We start from the raw sequence: 22,691 nt of genomic DNA, 5'->3' as shown, positions 1-22,691 counted from the left end.
GGTGACATTCGCTATGTATGTGGCCGAAAACCAATATATGTTAAACATTTCCATGTATATTTATTACACAGAGAATCATTCATTATTTTGACATTCATCAAATTAATTCAAATCAACACGCAAGGTCAAGACACACTCCAACCTCTTGGTCACCACTTTCCCTACATGGAGAATGACAGTCCGACGAAGGTAGTGAGGCCATTTTGTGAAATCAGGAACTTTGGTTTTTCAGTGTTTTCTGTTATGCAGAGAATCTCCTTGCGCATTGGAGACTCACTTGCAATTGCCATGCTCCATCTGGAAAGGGAGATGGTGGAAGGTTCAAGTCATAATCATTCACCTCCTCATATACTGAGTCTAACCTTTTTCATGGAGGTGTTCACTTGCTATTGGCACATCCATATGACATGTGTCCAATCAGGAACAGAATGTATAGCAAGTAAAGAAAGAACAATCTGAACTCTGTAATGCTTAATGGGGACTGGATTTTGTTTTATGTCTAAGCCAGCACATAGGTTTTTGAAGGAAAGCGTCTGCAATTTGACATTTCAGTTTCTGTTTTAACTTTGCAAAAAGAGCAGGGGAAGAATCAAACTTTAATTCCTGGATAAAAGAGTTTTTGCCAACACTGGGAACATCCCAATTTGTTTAATACATTGGGTTTATACACCTCGTGTTCTCTTTTTCTTATGATATTGTAAAGCAATAGAAAACTCAGTGCACCTCCTTGTGTCTGGAAGAAAGACTCATTATTGGTAGTGGTAACACAGTCATTTGTCACTATATAAGATCCCAGAGCTTATGCATTTTCCCCGGCTTTGTCTCTGAGCTGTAGAAGGAAATAAAGAAAAAGGGAATTGGATTCATTTATGAAGTCTCATGGCTCAGTTAACCCCTTTAATTGGTTCCTAGGAGCTATCATCTGAGTCCATCTATTCCGTTTCACAGTAATGAATGTTTTGCGTTTTCTGCACAAGTAGGGTGCTAGTGGTGTAAAGGAAGCATTTCCAAGGATGCTGTATTAGATCTTTCTTTTAGCTAAAAAAAAAAGAGCTTATCTTCACATCTGCTGACAACAGCTCATGGTGCTTTTGCTCTGCCATAAAAATGGGCTGTTCTTTTAGTAGCTGTATTGCTGTAGTTTATTGTCACTCCTATAGCATTGCCAGGAGCATGTTCAGGTTAAATAGTACCATATTCTTTCTGAGTTTTCAAACAAAATGGGTTTTAGTACCTGGAGTTGGCAGAAGAGGTATGGAGAAAGCACACCTCCATGTGGACTGTACCCAACTTAGCTGTCTTGTGAAACCACTACATAGGGTTGATGTACTTGCTTAAAGGTCACCATCCTCATAGTGGTGGAATACACGAAATCAAACACTCTGATGCAGTTATTCTGGACATCAAGGATGATCTTGTTAGATGAGGATTAGAGATGGGCACAAACTGAACCATAAACCAGAAAAAAAACATAACTGGGCTGTTTCAAGACAAGATAGGAAGACGATGGGGGCAAAGAGAAGGGAAGAGGTGGGTGGGCAGTTCCCCTCAGCATGTGCCTGAAAAAGAAATTGTGAACTGGTTCATTTTTCAGAGGGAGTTGTGAGAGTTTGTGGTTCATGGATAACCATGACCCGTCATGAACCACTGGCTCTCTGATTTGTACCCAAATCTAATGAAGATTAAACAGGGATTCTTCTGACAGATAGCTGTGACAAAGACGTGTGGCAGGCAAGAGATTTTGGCAAAAGGCAGCTGCTGAGAATGAAGACTTGACAAGAATTCAACCAGTGGCTTGCACCTAGGATTTTAAAGCTAATTTGCTACTGACAAATTGCTTAAATGCTCTCCACATTTATGATTCCCTAGTCCACTGCAACAGTGTACAAACACTTATTCAATCTACCTCACAGCATGTCTGAGAGATTAATTAGTCGCTATTTTTATGATACTTAAAAAGTCTAAAGCACTGCATCATGATTAATAAGAAAGTTGGAGAAACTGTCACACATCCAACTGCAGTCTAGCTATATAGCTTTAAGATAAAATAATTTCTGGGGAAGGGCTGCAGCTCAGTGATAGATCACCTACTATTCATACAAGTTTGATCTCTGCCATATCTAGGTGGGGCTTAAAAAAACAACTCTTCCCTGAGCTAGTGGAAAGCTCAGTGTCAACAATACAAGGCTAGATGGGTTGAGGTCTCACCTGGTAGAAGTCAGGTTCCTAATTCATAAATCAAAATGGGAAAACTGACTACCTGCTCATTAGAAGTGTTTTACTCAGGACTAAAAGGGTCTGGCACAACGTAAGGGAGAATTCAGAAACAATAATTGCCAGTTTTGATTTCCAGACCTCAGATATGAAGTCAAATCTTCATCTCTCTTAATCAAAGATGGGTTCTAAAGAGGTTGAATTAGCTCATCTATGTTGGAAATATTAATTCCATCCAGTTTCTTCCATGGGGTTCAAGGAATCGCTTTTAGGCATGGTCATTCGAGATTTCATGATATGTATTGTGAGAGAAATTGCTCAGTCCAGTCTTTTTCTGTCTAACGTGTACTAGAATTACAGTAACACCCTGGATACTATTTATATACAATCAGTTTAGCACTTCAGAACATATTTTTAAAATATAAATTATTATTAGACCATGCTTCTCTTTAACTGGAACATGCTAAATCAAGAAAGTTGTTTTAATTCCATGTCTCGTAGGAAACTGGTTTAGTTTAATGATACCAATGCCTACTATTTGGAATAATACTAACATAAAAATCTGCCTAATCTGTGCACATTTGGATAGTTCCACTTAGTTAAATGTCACTTAGCCAGATGTTAATGGGATTGCATTTTTGTGGACACATGGAAAAATATCACATCAAAAATAAGGCTTTTTCTATACAAATAGTCAGATAGGCTTATGAGGGAAACAATGCCTTTTAATGGGAGAGGGTCAATTTTCATTAAATGTTTGACCACCGTGAACATTATAGTGCTTCGAAAATGTTAAGCAATAAGCTTTAACACCTGGCTGAAGCAGAGGTCATAATCTTTGCTTTTGCCTCTGCTCTTGACTGAAATCCTCTCCCTTCTTCTTGGTTGTCCATGTTTTCCAATTTGAACAAGTGGTGCAAAATTGAAATTATGGCTGCTGAGGGACACCATGGCCTTGAACAAAAAGTCTTTTTGTGCTGTGGTGGTCCAGACAACAATACTTCTGCTTTGCTCTGAATAGATGATTGGTGCTAGTTAGTGTTGTTTACCTGCTGAACAAACTTAGACCACTCCACACATAGGGATGTAAATCCTGACCTTGTTTGTTGTGTTGTGTTAAATGAGATATGCAGAAACATTTCTGATCTTACCACTACATTTTTAATCAGTGTCAGAAAGAATGGGCATATCAGTTTTTTTGTGCATTTTCATAAATGCAAAATTTAAAATATTGGCCAAAATCCTGTTGTTTAGCATAGTAAATCTCACTAGAGTAGGCCTATTAAATCAATGGGGACTTAATGAGTCAACTTCTCTGTAAGTTCCATTGATTCAAATGGGCCTACTCTAGTGAGTTTGCAGTTAAGAGTAGGCCCATTTAAAACAATAGAATGTGTGGAGGAGTTCACTCTCTCCATTGATTCAGTGGGCATACTCTATTGCAATTTGCTACCCTAGCAACAGAAATTCAGCCTACATATATATAGTAATAATTGAGGTTTATCTCTTTAAAGTGACAGTATTTTGATTATATGTTATTCAGCATAAGAAACATTTATGAGTTTAGATGTCTAATGGTTTCAAATTGAATTCATGTTAGGGACTTGTTCTGATTCTCAATAATACATCTAGGCATTAAAACTATTAATAATTGCATCTTTCATAATAATGTATTTTTTATTATCTACCAGAGGAAACCATATATGTATTCCTCTCCTCCTAAGCCATCATGGACTATCAAATCCCTGCATTTTTGCCTATACATATTTAGTGGTGCTCTATATTTCTGTTATGATTAGCTCTCAGGTGCCAAGGCATTTTATTAGATTTCTTTGCGAAAAAGAGTTGATCTGGAAAACAGGATTAGAAGCACATGGAATGAAAAAGCAAATGCAAAGAAGAATGGTAAAATAGATAAAGAAAATAAGAAGAAAACTAGATGCTTCTGTTCAACAAAGCAGCCTTTGTAGTAATTTATTCCTCTCTGCATTTTAAGTAGGAGCAAGCAAATATAGATCAAATTTTCATAGGAAATATTTCTGTTTCTTTGTACTTCAGGATTAACCAGCCAGCAAAATGTCTTACTCCATCACCTATATTCAGCTACTAAGGTGAACACTGTGAAATGGTCCAGTACTAATATTTAGAATTTGGGAGGAAATTACTATTCATATCACCATAAGATGAAAGTAGATAATGTAGTTGTTATTTGATGATAAGCAAAAGCAATTAGTAAGGAAAACTTTATGTTAATGAGGAACTTGGTAGGTTATCTTAATTATGCATATATAGCTGTGACTTGAAGCACACAAAACCTTGGAAGATGAGTATGAAAACAAATGGAATATTAAATTGTATCAGTTTAATATCTAAGACGGGATTTTAAAGAAGTGAGGCTGGGCCAAAGGGAAACAGGTGAACCACTTGTAACTCTTACTAGCTTTGACATTTTCCTACTAGGAATGTAACACCCAGTTCATTTCTAGGCATGTCTGTTCTGGCATGTGCCCATAGATAATGATTTTCCTGCCTGGAAAACACAGCTTAGGGTGTGACTACACTGCAGTTTATTCTGTGGTTTGTGCTGGAATTGTCAGAATTGAATTCTATGTATTTTCCGTTGACTAGCTGACATTTGGTTAATCGCAAATAATCTCTGTTTTTTTTTTAAATGGACATTCATTATTTTTTCTGCAGCTAGGTTTTTTTTTGGGGGGGGAATTGTGTTTTGTTTTAAAGCTGAGGTGTTAATTCTGATAATGAGAATTTTTCCTCAGTTTCTGGCATGTGTGATTGCCTTTATTAGTCCAAAGGGGCAGCAGCAGGTGTGTCCTTGTGTTATGTTGATGGTGGGGCATCTTTTTTTAAAAAAATGGCAGGTGATATAGCGCTGCAGTTATACAATAGCTTGTGATACTGCAGTGCTTATCTTACTTGAGGAGGATATTCCCACTGAACTGACATACTGTGCCACTCTGAAAGGGATGCTGAGGCACTGAGAAAATCCTCCTCAAATTACCGCCTTTGTCTCCTCCAGACAATTTTTTATTATGTTTGTCCAATGTACCACTATGTCAGATAAGCACTGCAGTTTCACAACTTGTTACATCAATTCAGTGCCATGTCACTTGCCAGTTTTTTTAAGTGGCAGAGAAGGAGGCAGTGTTAATGACAGAAGAAGGTGAGTAACCTGTGATCTCAATGAGAACTGCAGTGCTTTGAAGTCCAGTGTGGACTATTACCACAAAAAATGCCTCAGATAATTCAACATTCTTTTTGACTGGCAGCAGTGATTTAACTGCCAAAGGAAACTTCAAATTGGTCTGAAATCAATACAGGACTGCCTCTCTGCCAAGTTGCACCCTGAAATAGCTTTTCTTCCTCCAAAACACAAATCAATTCTATGCAGGACATTTAAAGTTTAAATACTCTGTTATCTCCAATTACCACTCAGAGATAACAACAGAAGCAGCTTGTAGACCAGATGGAGAATACCCACAGGCTGCATACAACCCCTGAGCTGGCGGTTCCCCATCCTTTCTGTAGCAATAGTTGTGTATAGCTTAGACCATGCTTCTTTTTCTCCTGCAGCAATGTCTCTTTATCACTGCGTATTCCTGGGCATGTGTTGGGATTATTGGCAAGGAGATAGAAGTTACAGTGAGAATGTGACCTGTATAGTGTTTTATGTATGTTTGAAATATGTCCTTATATAAATACATGCATAAAAATGCAAGCTGGCTGCCTTTTTTTAAAAAAATAATTCAATCATAGAATTCCTCCAGTCATCAGAAGATTTAGATTTGTATGAACAAATGTAACCTATGAACCAACAAAAAGCTTTGAACCATACAGAAAAGTCCTGGATTTAATACCTGACACCAGTATGTAAAAGAAAAAAAAATAAAAGTTGGTGGGAAGGACCTGCATTTTTAAGAGCTTGGACAGTTTTAAGAGCTGCTTCCAGTGAGCATACATAGTACTGAACTGTGTGGACGAATAGGTCTGTTGTTGAAGATATGTGACTAAAACACATCAGAATTCTCAGAAGTGCACTTTTGTTCAGTAGCAGCATTGTAACCTTAGATCAACACCAAGACAGACAGAGCGAGACAGAGAGGGAAAGAGTGAGTGAGGGAGAGGGAGGGGAGGAGAGAGGAAAAAGATTATACAAGTGTGGTATTTGTTGATCCTATTAAATTTTTGTATACTTACTGTTTTTAGCATTAAATATTATCTTAATGATAATATTTAAAGGAGAAAAACAGGGTAAATATTTAAAATTAATAAATAAAAATAAATATCTATGGAGGTAAAATGATGAAACTGAGACTGTACTACTTTGAGCATATCATGAGAAGACAGGATGCTCTGGAAAAGACAATGCTGGGAAAGGTGGAAGGCAGGAGAAAAAGAGGAAGACCAAATAGGCTTGAATTTGCAAGAGCTGAGCAGTGCTACTGAGGACAGAATATTTTGGAGATTGATCATTTGTATGGGACTTGAAGGGGATTTGAAGGGAACTTGACATGAACTGTCAAGTCCCCTTTATATCAAAGGGGACTTGACACTTCATAACAACAAGTACAGTAACCGTTAACTGTAACTGGAGGTAAAACTTAGGAGAGCTAAGCTTGTCCTGTTTTCTTTTGCATTTCCTTTAAACAATTTGGCATATATCTTGGCTAATGTCATTGAAAAGTTTTTAATAAATGTCTGTTCCCAATATTGTCAGAACCTTGTTAAAAATCTGTATGTCCCTCCCCACCACCTGAAACATTCCTTTTGCCAAACTGAGCTATTCATGTTCTTTTAAAGAAATATCCTGATGCTTTCTCTCTAATACTTTGTGTTAATGAACAATTGTACCAACAACAGAAGAGATGTTCTTGTTAACTAGTTGCTCTTGTGCACTTGTTTCCAACAGAATGGGGAGTTGTGTGTACAGAAGGGTTCTCCTTCCATGAATCCCTTTTAAAAATGTTAAATTCTACCAATCAGCTGTTCTACTTTGATACCACAGGGATGGATTCCACGTTAAGAGCTGATCATAAGATTTCAGTGACTTTGAACCCGATGTCTGTAGTCATTGCACAGTCCACACTCATTTCTTTAAAATCTGGGAATTCTTTTTTTCTCCCTTTGCTAATATTTATTGTTGGCTGAAGTACTCAGTGAGCTTGATTGTGGAGCCAATTGTAAATTGGAGTGAAATTGCCTTCTGTTCTTTCTGGGAAAAGACACCAGTCTTTGTAGCCTTGGGCAACCTGCACAGTTCCAGAATCACTTGCGGAATAGGGGAAAGGTGTACCTTTAGTCTTTTACGATGTTATCAGTAACTTTCTACAATGGTTGAATGGAAGAATTTGTATGTCACTTGAATTTTGAACTACACAAGTTTTCCTTCGCAGCTAAATATTGTATTTCTTAAAAACAAAAGAAAACGAAACACCTTTGTGTCAGAAAACAGGACTATAATTTCTGGGAGATCTAGTAGCTGGAGATTCAGATCTGTCAATATAGGTAGCTTTAGCTTCTGAGTAATTATTACACTAGGCTGTTTCTCAACAGGAGGATCTCGTATCACAGCAATTGGCAGAATATTTCCTGCATGGCTGGCTGCATACTTCAGCTTCTACGAGTATAGGAGCTTCGTACAAGCACTAGAGACTTATTTTTAAAATAAAAAGTGTAAATTTCCTACTTTTAAAAAATGAATTTCTGACCTTTGTAGTTTTTGTGTCATCCAGAGGAACAGCTGTCCCCTTTGTCTCTGATCCCAGGGACACCCATGTCTTTATACCATATTTTGAAAAAGCTTTATTTAGATTGTCTGGTTTCCTCCCTCTTTCCCAGAACATATTTTATAACCTTAGATTTAACATACATCACCCTGAACAATTCCCATTCAGGTTCTATGTTAAGGATAATCATGATAAAATAACATCAATTATATAAATAGTGGCAATGATGCTACAACTAAAAATCCAGTTGATTTTATCTAAAATATTATTTGGTAGGCCTAAGTTGTCAAGATTTTTATTCTTTCCATATTATAGTCATAGGTAAATGCCTAAAACCCAGGTAAGGATTTCCAGCTTTAATTGCACAGAGCTGGCTTTGTCTCACAGCTTTCATACTTGAGTTTTCCCCAGCAGTGCCTTAGAAATCAATAAATGAAAATCTGTTAGTGTAGCAACTGTGTTGGCAAACAGTGGACGCTGTGCACCACAGAAGCCGACAGGCCGTCTGGAATATTAAAACCTGTTCATCTGAGGAAGTGCTTTCAGAGGCTTCTCTTTCTTCCTTTCCCCCACTTCCCTACACATGTAGGAGGCACCAATTTCGACATGGCTTTTGTTGGCAAGCAAGCCAACAAAGAAGCTTAGCTACAGTCTGCATTAGCCTTTCTTGTTTGTGAAATACGAGATCTTTGGAGCATGTTTCAGTGAAAATCCTGGGAGTGAAACTGAGCCAGGATTCCACAAATTTATTTATTTTATTTTTATTTATTTATTTGATTTGTATCCCGCCTATCTGGACTACCAGACCACTCTAGGCGGGCGGGATACAACTGTAGAATAATACAGTTCAGCAATGAAACGTATGAGGAAACAAGAGTGATGCCACTAAGCATGTACAAAGTGACTTTGTCCTTATTGTTCCTTGATAACAGTCAGTGCTCACTCTGTTGAAGTTAGAGGAGTAAAAATGCAAGGCAAAGAAATTAGCTTTTGGAGGAGCTTGCACCTGAATCAGATAGTTAATGTTTAAAATCAACCACTTACAAGACTGGGTGAGAACTTAATTCTGGGTTGTTGTTTTGTTTTGTTTTGGGACGGTGCAGGGGAAGATAAGAAAAAGCCATGGTTTTCTTCCTGTCGCTGATGACATCATAGATATTTACTCTTGCACACTGAGTCATATGAGTGATGTGACTGCAAAGACTCATTCTAGCTTTTTAGCTTGCAGCAATTCACAGCTAAAATATATGCCAATGTAGTATGCAGCTGAGATATATGCAGATTCTATTAGTTAGAGGGTGTAATTCAGAGTGCACACAGTGGGACATTTTTAAAATGGTTTGTGTTCTCGTTCCTTTTTTTTTATTTTTCAACCACATCTGTAGTGGCCAGCAGCTTGGTGACTTCTGATGTTTTGAACTTCAACTCCATTTAGTCTCTTGCCAACATGGCCAGCAGACAGGGGTTATGAGAAACATCTGGAGGGGCCCATGTTGCTTTCCACAAATCTTCAGGATAAACTTTTTGTTTCAAAGATTTGATTCATTTGTAACCTTGATTAAATTTTATATCTCCTTAAAATAGCATAGGGGGGGGGACCTCAAAGACAATTTCTGATTTCAGTGATAGCACATTAAAAGTACAATATTTCTTTAATTAGCAATCATAACTGCAGGTCTTTTTTTACAGCTCCCTTGAGAAACTGTTTTATCGTTCATCACTTTTCATTTTTTACTCTGTGCTGTGTATTACTGAAACAGGGGTTGGCTGTTGCTGCTTCTAGAATTGTTCCACACTATTCAGTTACTCTCCCAAACTCAATTGTTTTTCCCTCCCTGAACCATTGTGTACAGGTGTTATAAAAAAAGTCAATGGACAGCAACTGCATGTCAATTTTGTTGATTTTAACCTGGGCATATGTTTACTTCTAAGCTATCAGCGGCTTTAGTGTATTTAGAATCTGAGCTTTTCAGGTTTTAAGCCTGTGTAATCTGGATCAAGCTCATCGACTCCAGTGAAACCAATCTGAACTTGGCACAGCAACTGTTCTGAACTCAATGGGACTATAATGATCTCAGCTTCAAGCTCTCTTGAGTAGCAGTTTTTTCAGCCTACTTGGTTTTTGGTTGTTTTTTTCTTTAACTTAACTACTCCATATTAAGCACACTATTATGTACTGAGGTGTTTTGTCTTTTTGACATATTTTTAAAAAATTATTATTTATTTGAATATATTTGTATCCCACCTTTCTTAGAAAACTAGGATTCAAGACACCTGACACCATGATTAAGTTTAAAAGGTACAGATAAATCACAAAACAAATAATATTAAAGAATGATAAAATAAAAATGAATTTTAAAAAAGCATCAGTAATGCAGCTTCAGGATCCCCTTCTTCAGCAACCAGTTAGCATCCAAATTTGATGCAGTTATTTGCCTGTACACATTTTACTAATAATGTATACAAACCCTGTAACTGTTAACATGTAGGTCAATTCAGATTGGTAATAACTTTCATTTACTATACAGTGCCATCTGTGTGCATAGTATTTAACGAGTGGGAAAAGCAATGTAAACCAACATAAATATATACTAGCTATAGTGGGTTTGGAATAGGCTTTTTAAATTTTTGCTGGGAGAACAATCCTTGTGTTGGCTGAGCTCAGATCTTCTGGCACAACTAACTTTGCTATGCTGGCTGTGATCAACCAGCAGAAGAGGCAAAAATAAGTGGGGAGGCAGAGAAGAGGAAGAATGGAAGAACTGTTGAGTTATGCCACATCCAAATCCCTCTGTGGCCAGACTCTGGGGTAGTTAATGCAGGAAATCCTCTGGGATTGAGTTGGTCTGATTCACATTATTTTGCTTTGACTACATGACATAGAAGTCAATGCAAATCATCCTGGAGTCCACCTCCCCATCTGTATCTTCTACATTTTTGGGACTCAGTGCATTCGCATTGGTTCAGCAGGTGTTATTGCTTAAACTGATGTAGAGGAGTTTGTAGCCCTTGCATTTAAATCTGTTCTAGCCTGCTACAGCAGCAGTGAATGAGGCAGTGTAGCTGCCATTTGAATCTTCTCCTCCCCACACCTTGGTGCCCGAGTTTGCTTTCATCTTTCCTTCATGTTCAGTTCAATTCAATTCAGTTCAGTTCAATTCAGCTCTCTTCCTTCCTCCCTCCCTTCTTATTTGTATTTCTACCTCTGTGTAGTTGCACCCTATCAGCCAGTTTGTTGGATCAAAGGTATCCCAGAGTCAGGGTGTAATGATCCTGTCTCCCTAAAAGGACAAAGTTCGGGGTCAGGAAGTCCCTCTGGGTGCAAAACTACCATCTTTATTTCCTGAGGTCGGTCCTCTAGGCCTCAGAAGTGTGTAGTAAGCCCCATAGACAAGCCTGAACCTTAAAAGTAACCTTTGATTGCTTCCAAAGCAATAAAACATAGGTTTTGTGTTTCCTTAGAATGCAGAACAACCTTACCCAGTAGGATCTCTTAACTTACAGTGGCAACTATTACCTTTCTTTTATCCACACTGGATTTAGATATAGTCCTGCTGTAGCAAAAGACTAGTCCTCTGTTGAAGAATTATATTTGATTTATTAAGAAAATAAAATTTCATTAGAATACAGTTGTAGCTTTAAAGCATAAGCATTGAGCATTTCCAGACTATTACGATGTTTAAATAAACCTACAATGTCTAATTAAAATAAAAACAGCTAGTTAATTATCTTTGCTCTATGTCCTACATGTTGGCATCTAGGAGCTGGGCTATTCCCTCCCTTCTTCTTGAAAAACAAAACAAGCCTCTCTGTCTCACATTCCACAGCATTCGCGGACTGTTTTTTTCTACATACACAAACCCTGCATGCAATACTCGAGGTGTGGCCTTACTAGCATTTTGTACAATGGCATTATAATGTTGGCATCTGCAAAGTTGACCACCTTACTGCTTATCCCTGTCTCCGGGTCATTTATGAACATGTTGAAAAGCACGAATCCCAGGACAGATCCCTGGGGCACACCGCTTTTCACCTTTCTCCATTGTGAAAATTGCCCATTGACACCTACTCTCTGTTTCCTGCTTCTCAACCAATTCTCAGTCCATAAGACGACCTGCCCTCTTATCCCCTGACTGTGGAGTTTTCTCAGCAGCCTTTGGTGAGGGACCGCATCAAATGCCTTCAGAAAATTCAGATAGACAATATCCACTGCTTCACCCTCATCCATGTGCCTTTTGAACTTTTCAAAGAATTCTAAAAAGTTTGTGAAGCAAGACTTGCCCTTACAGAAGCCATGCTGATTTTCTCTCAGCAAGGCTTGTTCATCTATGTGTTTTAAGATTTTATCTTGGATGAGGCTTTCCACCATCTTCCCTGGAACAGACGTTAAGGCTAACTGACCTGTAGTTTCCCAGGTCCCCCCTCCTTCCTTTTTTAAACATTGGCATAACATGTGCTATCCTCCAGTCCTCTGGTACTGTGGCTATTTTAAGGGACAAGTTGTATATTTTAGTTAAGAGAGCAGCAACTTCATTCCTCAGTTCCTTAATAACCCTTGGGTGGATGCCATCTGGGCCCAGTGACTTATTGATCTTCACTTTATCAATTAGGTCTAAAATATCTTATTTTAACCTGTATCTGATTTAATTCATTAGTCAGGAGGGGCTGTTTGGTCAGCAGAATCTGCCCAAGATCTTCTGTCATGAAGACAGATATGAAGAACTCATTTAATTTATCTGCAATCTCCAAGTCCCCCTTTACCTTCCTTTTCCCTCCCTCACCATCCAGAGGGCCAGCTCCTTCTCTGGCAGGTTTCCTGCTTCTAACATATTTAAAGAAGCTTTTATTATTCCCCTTTATATTGCTGGCCATATGTTCCTCAAAGTCTTTCTTTGCCTTCCGTATCATCTTCTTACATTTCTTTGGCCAGAGTTTGTGTTCCTTTTTATTTTCCTCATTTGGGAAGGATTTCCATTTACAGGAGGACCCCTCCTTGCCCTTTAAAGCATCTCTAACTCTGCTCATTAACCATGCTGGCACCGTCTTGGACTTAGTTGAGACCTTCTTTCTTTGCAGTATACACTTCCGTTGGGCCTCTGCTACTGTTGTTTTAAACAGGCTCCACGCACTCTGGAGAGATTGGATTCTTTTTAACCTTCCCTTTCAACGTCTTTCTAACTACCGGTAGTTTCATCTGAGGGAAGTCCGCCGTTTGGAAATCTAGGGTTTTTGTGTCAGATTCAAATACAACATTTTTTAAAAAATTAGCGTAGGTGACTGAAGTTATGCTATTGTTTCAATGTTCCTAATTCGAACATTCTTATACATGTGCATATGTTATAAATGTTGGAGAATGAGGATCTGGCTTGCACAGCTAACTCCTCCTGCTTCTCATATTGATGATCTAATGATGCTGGTCCCCCCCTCCCTTGTCTGGTCTCCATATTTGTATGCCTCCTTGGCTTCCCATGACAAGGACATGCACTGATTATAACTCAGTAGTTTTATGTAATAGGTTTACATAGCATGACCTTGAAAGTAGAACTGACCACTTGCATCGTATGTCAGGGAATCTTTACAGCACAATTTGATTATTTTCTGCTTGACATACATTTACCACTTGGCTATCTTCCTCCTGGGTTGTCAATCTGTTTTGCACTTAAATTTCGCTGGCAGCTTCTTGGTTTTTTTTATTGTTCTTCAGCCACTAGTTGCTTTTCTCACTCCTCGGCCAGGGTTGTTCAGTAATCTTCCTCCCAGGGCTTCTGCCTTCTGCAACTAACAGAATGCATGTACAGACATAGCCTGTAATTCTCCACAGTCATTATACTTCACAACAATCATATATAGTTTGTGCACAATCATATAAATTATACACAAGAACATAACACTGCCTAAAATTCCTAAGAGTGTATTCAGACCAGAAGATAACAATGCTTTCCAGTTGTGTGAAAAACGATGCTAATTGTATCCCTCACATACAGGGAAGGCTTGAAACTCTGTAGAAACTTTGGCCCATGGAAAATCTGTATCTGACCCACTAGGAGTTCCTCACCTATCACTTCCTTCATGACCAAATCCTAAGGGACAGGGAGTCCTTGCTATCTGACTGGAGACACTTGGGGCTTCTCTCTACCTTCTAGAAGTTCTTAGATTGGTCATTCCCCACCCTTGAGTCCCCAGATGTTCTTGGACTAAAACTCCTAGAAGCCTTCACCACTAGCTGTGCTGGCTAGGATCCTAGACAGATCAGCTAAGAAACCTGGTTTTGCTTCTTCTTTTTACACTGCAAAGAAGGGGGAAATGAAAAACTCAGCCAATGTTTGGGGAGACCTTTAGATTTTGAGGTGCACCTGGCTTCACTGTTTCTCACCTTCTTTAAATAAAGAAGGTTAAAGGGAAGCAAAGCTGGTTGGCGCTCCAGCAAGCATTTTGGCTTGGGTGCCGGTGTTAGCATCAGCAGTGGCCACACACACCCCTGTTATAATCTGTCCCATTGTAGAGGATGTGCTGGAAATCTGGTTTGATGAACTAAAACAGTTCCTCTCCCCATCCTAGATAATTCGTTAGGCAACAAACTGATGCAAAGCACAAAGTTTACGTAGAAGATAGTACTATTAATCAATATTAGCCACAGTTCATCTCTCTATGCAGGTTAGTGGTTGAGAGCACTGTTCCACTCGCATACTGCTTGCAGCCTCCCACAAGCATCAGTTTGGGTACCGTGGGAACTGAAGACTGAATCAGAAAGATCTTTGGTCTGAGCCAGCAAGGCCCCTTATTTTTTGGACATAGAATAACTACATGCAATAGATTCGGGGGGGGGGGGGAGGTAATTTATTTCCTTTTTTTAATGGATGCACAATTCTACGTATGTTTGTAGATTTTTCCTATAGACAATGAGAACATGATCCAGTTAAATTTAAGAGTCACACTGACTGCATTGTAAAAACAAAAAGTCAGCATTTAAAGTGCTTAATTTTGTCAAGGTGGTGCTCAGATTCAAGAAGCAGAGTTGGGTTCAAATTCTTCAGTTCTTGCAGGTAGCAAAATGTAAATGTGTTTCTTTATTTTGGTTCTTCTAACAATAGAGGTTTTTAATGCTTATTTTGTGGGTCAAAGTGTCCTACTAACTAGCTGATCCCACCCCCCAAATTAGATATAGCATGTCAGGAGCCTGTATTGATTTACATGTGGGATCAAAAGGGGGGTGGGAATTCAATAAAGCAGTAGGAAGTAAGGCAGTATCAGGAGAAAATTTGAGTTGTCAGAATTCCAAACATCAGGTTTTATTAGACTTCTGCTTGCACTTAATAGCTCCTCTGGGGATGCGACACAGTAACTGCTCAGCCAGTACTGGCATGAGATTTAGCAAAGGCATCTTTTAGGTGAGGTTGTTACTGGTGGGGAAACATTGTATCTGCAAGTAAGGACAGTTTCCAGCTGCTTCTGTTGGGCTACCTTCTGACAGCATATACAGTATAACATTTTTCAAAATTGCTAAGAAATTGAGCAGTGAGCTATTTATCTCTTTCCTCCATGGAATCACAAAGACATAGAGCTTCTTTGCTTGTTCTATATTCTGCACACCACATTAGCTCTTAAAAAGTGATTCACAGGTTCTTTAGAACACCCACTACAAAAGAGTGCAACACACTCCACAACAAATCTGTTTGTACCTCTAAGTCTCTCTCTCTCTCTCTCTCTCTCTCACACACACACACACACACACACACACAGAGAGAGAGAGAGAGAGATAATATCAAGTAATATCAAGTAATTAGTAACACGCTTCTGTGAACCAGCTTAGTTTTTTTAACACCACATGATTGCTGCCCAGCTAAAATCAATGTGTGGATTACTAGAAGTTCAAAGTGCTTATGCTAAAATTTAGAGCCCTTAACAATTTAGGGCCTTGCTACCTGTCTGAATGCCTCCCGTTAAAATATCTGCCCATCTCACCCTTATATACTGACATGTTGTGGGTGGTGACCCCTAGGGAGGGCTGAAATTCTACCGCTTGAAACTGGTCCTTCTCATGGTTGCTCCATCACTTTGGAGCTTGTTCTCACCTGAGGTGTGATTAGCCCCATCCCTCCTTGGTTTCAGGAGACAAGTTGAAAACTGGGTTTTTTCACAAGCCGCCTGTGGCCTTACTCCAGAGTAATTTTGCCAAACAATGGGGCTTCCCCCCCACTCTATGCTCCTGCCATGTTTGTGTCACCCTCTTTGTATATAATATTTTTTAATATTTTACAGTCTTTATTTTTACTAGTTATTTTATCTTTTGTTACTATGTTTTTCATTTACCAGTTACGTGGGTGTTATTGGGGTAGTTTGTGTTGTGTTATGATTTGGGCTGGCCGGCCGGCCGGCTGGCTGGATAGATGCACTTTCCCCAAATTTCAAGAATAGTGACTATTTAGAGTCACTAAGTAGATATATTTGTTTCCTTTTTTCTTGAAATATCACCTGTAATTGCTCATTTTCTTCTAATGTGAACCGTTGTACAATTTCAATGTCCATACACATGGTTCACTTAGCTGTGTATTGTGTTTAGCATGCACTGTTACAGATGCATATATGTGTAACTTACAGGCAAGTTAGAAAGGAGTTATCTTATAGACTTAATGACTACAATACATCATCCCATATCAAGCAGCAGGGTGCTTTAACTCTAATGACAATGATTCAGTTTCGCTGCATTGAGCCATGGAAAAAGTCCTGTTGTGCTTTTTCTTTCCTGTATTCAAAAGATATCTGTGGCTGATGGTCCATATAAACCGTGGTGCATATCATGACAATAGCTCTCACTTCTGAAAGCTGCTCCAGATCCTTTAGAGCAGTTTTTTTCCCCAGGGGAGAGGTGTTGCACATGATGCACAGGGTAAGAGAAGAAGGGAAATTCTTCTTGCATGGGTTGCATGAGTCCGCTCATGTGGTGTACAGGGTAGTCCATAGTTTTGCATGGAGGAATTGCAGGAACTGTTTCATAGGCATCCTTCAGTCTTGAGAGACTATGGTAACGTGCTCTGTATGGAGGACTTTGACACTGTATGTGAAACTGGAGTGTCCTCTCCAGAGCATGAGGCCTGGGTAGAATAATATGGAGGATAGGCTGTTACCCAAGCAGCAAACCCCCCCCTCTCCACATTGCTGAAATAGTCCTTTGGAAAGGCAAGAGCCCATGCAACTGGTTCCAGCAACGTCGCAGGAGTTGCCAGAATGACACGAACTGCCTTCAGGACTCCACCTCCAGATTTTGGCTCTAGGTTAACTCCTGAAGCCTTTTCCATGAGTGGATATAGCCACAAGGCAGTGGAGGTTTGGAATTGGAGTTTTCCTTCTCCTAGATTGGCTGCCTTCCCAGGCTAACGAGTTCCACCTACTGGGGCTGCTCCCTTGCCGCATGGGTGATGGCGGCGCCTCCTCCTTCTCCTCATGGCATGGGGGTTTGGGAACAGAGTTTTCCTTCTCCTAGTTGGGCTGCCTTCCCTGGTTAACCAGTCCCACCTACCCAGGCTGCTCCCAAGGAACTGCTTACGAATGAATAATTTGGGGTACATGTGTTTGTGAATCATTTAGGTTGTATATAAACAAAGCTCTTTTAAAAAAATGTTTGAGATCTTATGCTTCTGAAACGGTGTAGCTGATTTTCTGTGGCATCCCACTTTCATTCTAGAGAAACACACTCATATATAGCTGCACAAGAGAACTTGCTGAAAAACAGCCCTGACAATTGCTTTGTGTTTGGGTGAGAAGAGGTTAACTAATGAAAAAGTTCTGTTTGTAAATGGTATTGAGCATAAGAAGGGATCATATAGATGAGCCATTCTCAACAGAGGCCATGTTACCCCCTGGGGGGCCCTGACACATTTGAAAGGGACCACAGACTCATCTGTTTGTACTGTATCCTTGTTTGCACACAGCCAAATGCTTTCCTCATTTGACAGCCTGAAAAGAGCTCCTAAAAGGACTATAGCCAAAAAAACATTGAGAATGGCAGCTAAATGGTACTTTAGCATCCTTTTTCCTGCTGGCAACGTGGGCACAATACTGTGCAGCAATATCGAGCCATTTCTTGGCATTTTGAATCATGAATACAGAAGTACAGTATCCAACATTCATAAACCAAAGGTTTGTTGAGTAATTGAATCTCTCACTGCTTGAATGAATAGTTGAATTCCTACCTAATAAAGTTTCATTATGTATTTTTCACAAACACAAAAATATGTATTTAGAATTTCCTGTTCCTATCAAAATATAATCATAAGGAATAATACTATTTATTTATCATTTTTTGTGTATCTGAAAAATGCCTTAATTTTTGGCGGCTTTCATCCATCTCCCAATTTTCCTGGTTCTCAGCGATGGATTAGTGATGTTAGCAGATTGTAGATCAACAGGAAATTGGACTGTGTTTGTATTTTGATATTGCATGCACTGGCCCACATGATTTTAGTTACTGGAATTTGATGATACAAATATCTTCATGTGAAGATTAAAACAAACGAAGAACAATGAAACTTCAAAGCTGTGCCAGTCTTTGCATATATACTGTATGTGTGCTTTGTAAAGAAATGTTGCTTTGGTTACTAGCTATAAAATCATCATCACTCTATGAATAATCTTTAGAATTTCATTAGGTATACTTCAGGGTTCAAGGTATACCTAATTAACAATGTAAATGTAGCCATTAAAACTGATGATTATCAAAAGCTTATATTGGGGGAAAAACAATACTTTCTACTTCCAAAAATGATTGGTCTATCACATTAAATAAAATAAGAGAGAGAAGGGGGGGGGGCTTTAAAATAATTTATACTTCAATGAAATACTAGCTTCTAAGATACTGAGTTTCTTTCTTATCATTCAGAATGTATTCTAGTCACATGTCTTACCTACACACTTGTGCATTTGCTCACTTCATCTTTTTTTTAACACCAAAAATAATAGCTCATAGATATTCATAGCCAACCTTATATTATGCATATATTTTCCAGGATACTTAAAATAGGGGAAACAGTGATCCTTAGGACATTTTTGCAATACATCTTCCTCCTCAAAGATAACTGTTAAAAATGTTTAAAAATGGTTTGCATGGGAGTGCATGGGAGTGCATGGCAGCTGGCCCTTTTAAATATTGATCTTTTGATTCTACAAAACTGGAAAGGATTACTTGGCTAAGGGTGAAGAAGGTGAGGGATGGAGTGTGTAGATTTTAAGTCTTTCAAGTTGCTGGTAAAGGCCACACCTGGAGTATTGCGTATAGTCTTGGTTGCCACACTAAAAAAAAAGTCATAGTGGAACTGGAAAAGGTGCAGAAGAAAGTGACTAAAATGATTTCAGTACCAATCTGAGGCAGACCTTTCAACATCACAGTAATCCAAGTTTATGTACCAACCACCGATGCTGAAGAGGCTGAAATTGACCAATTCTACGAAGACTTACAACACCTTCCAGAACTGACACCAAAGAAAGATGTTCTTCTCATTACAGTGGTGCCTCGCTAGATGATGATAATCCATTCCACTGAAATCGCTGTTTAGCGAAATCATTGTCTAGTGAAAAATATTTCCCCATTGGAATGCATTGAAACCTGTTTAATGCGTTCCAATGGGGATGAATCGTCGTTGTCTAGCGAAGATCGGCCATAGGAAAGCCACTTTGTGAACCGCCGATCAGCTGTTTAAATAGCTGTCTTGCAAAGCTTAGGTGCCAAAAACACCGGTTTTGCGAGTGCGGAGGGAGCTGTCAAAATAGTTGTCTAGTGAAAATCGGTTTGCGACGCAGGGACCAAACATTGTCCAGCGAAATTCCCCCATAGGAATTACTGTTTTGCGAATCACTATGGTGATTGCAAAAAGTCAATGTCTAGCGAAAAAACTGTCATGCAGGGTAACTGTCTAGCGAGGCACCACTGAATAGGGTATTGGAATGCTAAAGTACGGAGTGAAGAGATAAAAGGTATATTTTGCAGAGGGGTCTCTGTGGAGGGGGTATCAATAATTCTGATTTATGACAGCCATTCTCAGGATTTTTTAGGATAAAAGTACTCAGAAGTGTTTTACACTTCTTTCTTCTGGGGACATCCTGGGAGTGTTCATCTTGCCCAAGGCTGCAGGCATCCTTCAGTCTCGAGAAACTACGGTAATGTGCTCTGAATAGAGGTATTGGAACAGTGTCTAGTGTGGCTGTGAAGGCCACACTGAAGGCAAATACAATCTATCCCCTGTCCAGCTCCCTGATTTGGATGGTTTTGGGACTGCCCCTTTGCTTCAGCCTGCTGAAAAAGTGTCTCTTCAAATTGGGAGAGGCCATGCTGCACCGCCTGCCTCCAGGCTGAATGCTCAGATGTCAAAGTTTCCCATCTGTTGAGGTCCATTCCTAAGGCCTTCAGATCCTGCTTGCAGATGTCCTTGTAACGCAGCTGTGGTCTCTGGGGCGCTTTTCCTGCACTAATTCTCCACACAGGAGTTCTTTTGCCCAAGGGTATACAGGGAATTTTTTTTTCATCCAGGAGCACACTGGGGAATCAACATTCCAGCCCCTGACTCCACACCAAGATATTCCAACACACTATGCTATCCAGCTAGGAGGGTGTGTGTTGGTATAGTCCAGATAGGGTGTAACATGTCCCCATGTCCAAATTAGATGTCTTTAACAAAGTTAACTTTGCAAAAACAAATTGCTGGCCATTACTGAAACCTGAGCATTCAGCTGAATCCAGGAATACACCCAAATTGGAAACCTGAGTCTTCAAATGTGTGTCAATTCATCTAGTACTGGTGGAGTCACTATTTTGTGACCTACCTTTCAACCAGCCAAGAGCATCTCTGCCATTATTGGATTATGCTTCAGGTTGTTCACCTTTACCATGTCAACGAAGTGACATGAAACACTGATTTTGAACTAGAGCAGCTTATTTAGATTTAGATGGGAAAGAGTGCAAAAAATGTATGGGCAGGGATGAAAGAAAAAGAAAGAAAAAAAAGTTCAGCTGAGCCAAATAATATATATGACCTGAAGGCCTTTCTAGCCATTAAGATTATATTATTTACCTATTTTGTTTTATAGCTTTTACCACTGGGATAATGTCCTTTGGGAAGATGTAGAGGAAAGGGAGTAGGGAGAAATATGTTGGCATAGCTATGAGCTATCAAGTGGGCAAAGATTAAATAATGAGATCTTCAACAGGCTGTAATGGAATAACATTAAGCATTTTAAGTTCAGTGGGCAGTTAGATGCACTAATGGATGCACCATGCTGGGCAGACATACATTTTAGTTGGAGTTTCTTGTGAGGGGGTGATTGCACATTTTGATATGAATAGCAGTGCTAAATGCAATGAAATTCCCTGGCAGCGAATGAGAAGATTAAAGTTCCTCTTCCAGATAATAGCTCACTGGAGGAATGTAATAGTGGCAAAAGACAAAAACTGAAAATAGATGGTTTTCCATTTAATACTCCATTGAGTTCTCTCCTAGAGGCGTCACCTCTGCCATGATGGTACTGCTCTTTATTTTCTCTCACAATCAAGCTCAAGCTGTTTACGTGACATGCCAAGCCATAGCTAGTTTTCTGACTAAGACATGCCCGTTGGATTTATCTGTTTACAAGGATCAGTCTGCTACTTTTTGTGGGGAGGGGGGAATACAACACGAAGTTTTGTGAACTGTTTCCAAGACAGAGGAAGTTTTATGATTGCCATGTTTTCTGCATGGGGACTGCATAATAAATCGAAGTATCACATTTTCCATCAGTTAATATAATGGGGGTCCCCACATTATATTAACTGTTGGGGAGAAAGGCATACATTATTTTTTTAAAAAAATAAATTAATTCAAGGTCTTATTTTTCCACAGACTCTACCACATACGATTGCAAAATTATCAGAGATAGTGCTCACATCATTAAATCCTGGTAGTGAGATGACATGGTGCTTCAATAATTATTTTGAATTAATATTTTAATTAATTAATGGGATTCTGTTTCTATTTGGAGGTTTCCTGTCCCAATAGACGTGTAATACAAAGGTTAGTTAAAAAAAACAGGGGAGGGAGTATAGCTTGTCATGTCCACTGGTCCACCGACAGGCTTGAGTGACAACATTCTGCTATAGGCATTACTCATTGTGCTGCCACAGTCTTGTCAGAGTTGGTATCTGTCACAGTAAATATACACACTAAAAACATTTTACCAGCAATGACCTAGCTTAGGTTTTGACAACAAGCAACATACATTCTTTAAAGCTTCAGTGATGATTATGACCATCTATCTGACTGGGTAAAGTGGTTCCTTTAGAATTTGTTTTTAATTTTCCAGTCTGTGGACCATTTACTTTTGGACGTTGCTTGAACACCCTAGTTTTTTCAGAAGGCCATAATGCTGTTATGATTCTCTGTTGGTAGTTGTGGTTCTTTTTGCATGATCTAGAGTAAAGAATGGTTAAATAAGGGAGAACAAGTCATATGTTGTTAATTGTATAATTCATGACATGATCTTAATTTAAACTATTCAACAATAAGAAGAGTTCTTGATTTTTGAAATATACAACTGTATTTTGTTTGTCTCAGGACATTCTGATTGTGATAAGCATCAATATTAGACACTGCCTACAACTGTGACATTGGAAAATACTAATTAACTGTACAAAATAGAAAAGGATGCTTTTTTTAAAAAAGTTTACCTTTTTGTTGTTAATTGACAATAGAATTATCGATATTGTTATTG

At 39.0% G+C, this 22,691-nt stretch overlaps 1 protein-coding gene across 7 annotated transcripts in view; it reads left to right on the top strand.

Moving 5' to 3' along the window:
- GRIK2 (glutamate ionotropic receptor kainate type subunit 2) overlaps positions 1–22,691 on the top strand; it is a 591,038-nt gene that overhangs the window by 293,291 nt on the left and 275,056 nt on the right. The gene's annotated exons all lie outside the window — the stretch shown is intronic.

Source organism: Pogona vitticeps, chromosome 1 (assembly GCF_051106095.1).
Source record: "Pogona vitticeps strain Pit_001003342236 chromosome 1, PviZW2.1, whole genome shotgun sequence".
Lineage (NCBI taxonomy): Eukaryota > Metazoa > Chordata > Lepidosauria > Squamata > Agamidae > Pogona > Pogona vitticeps.
Note: the sequence above shows the minus strand (reverse complement) of the source record. Positions and strands in the feature narration are given on the sequence as shown.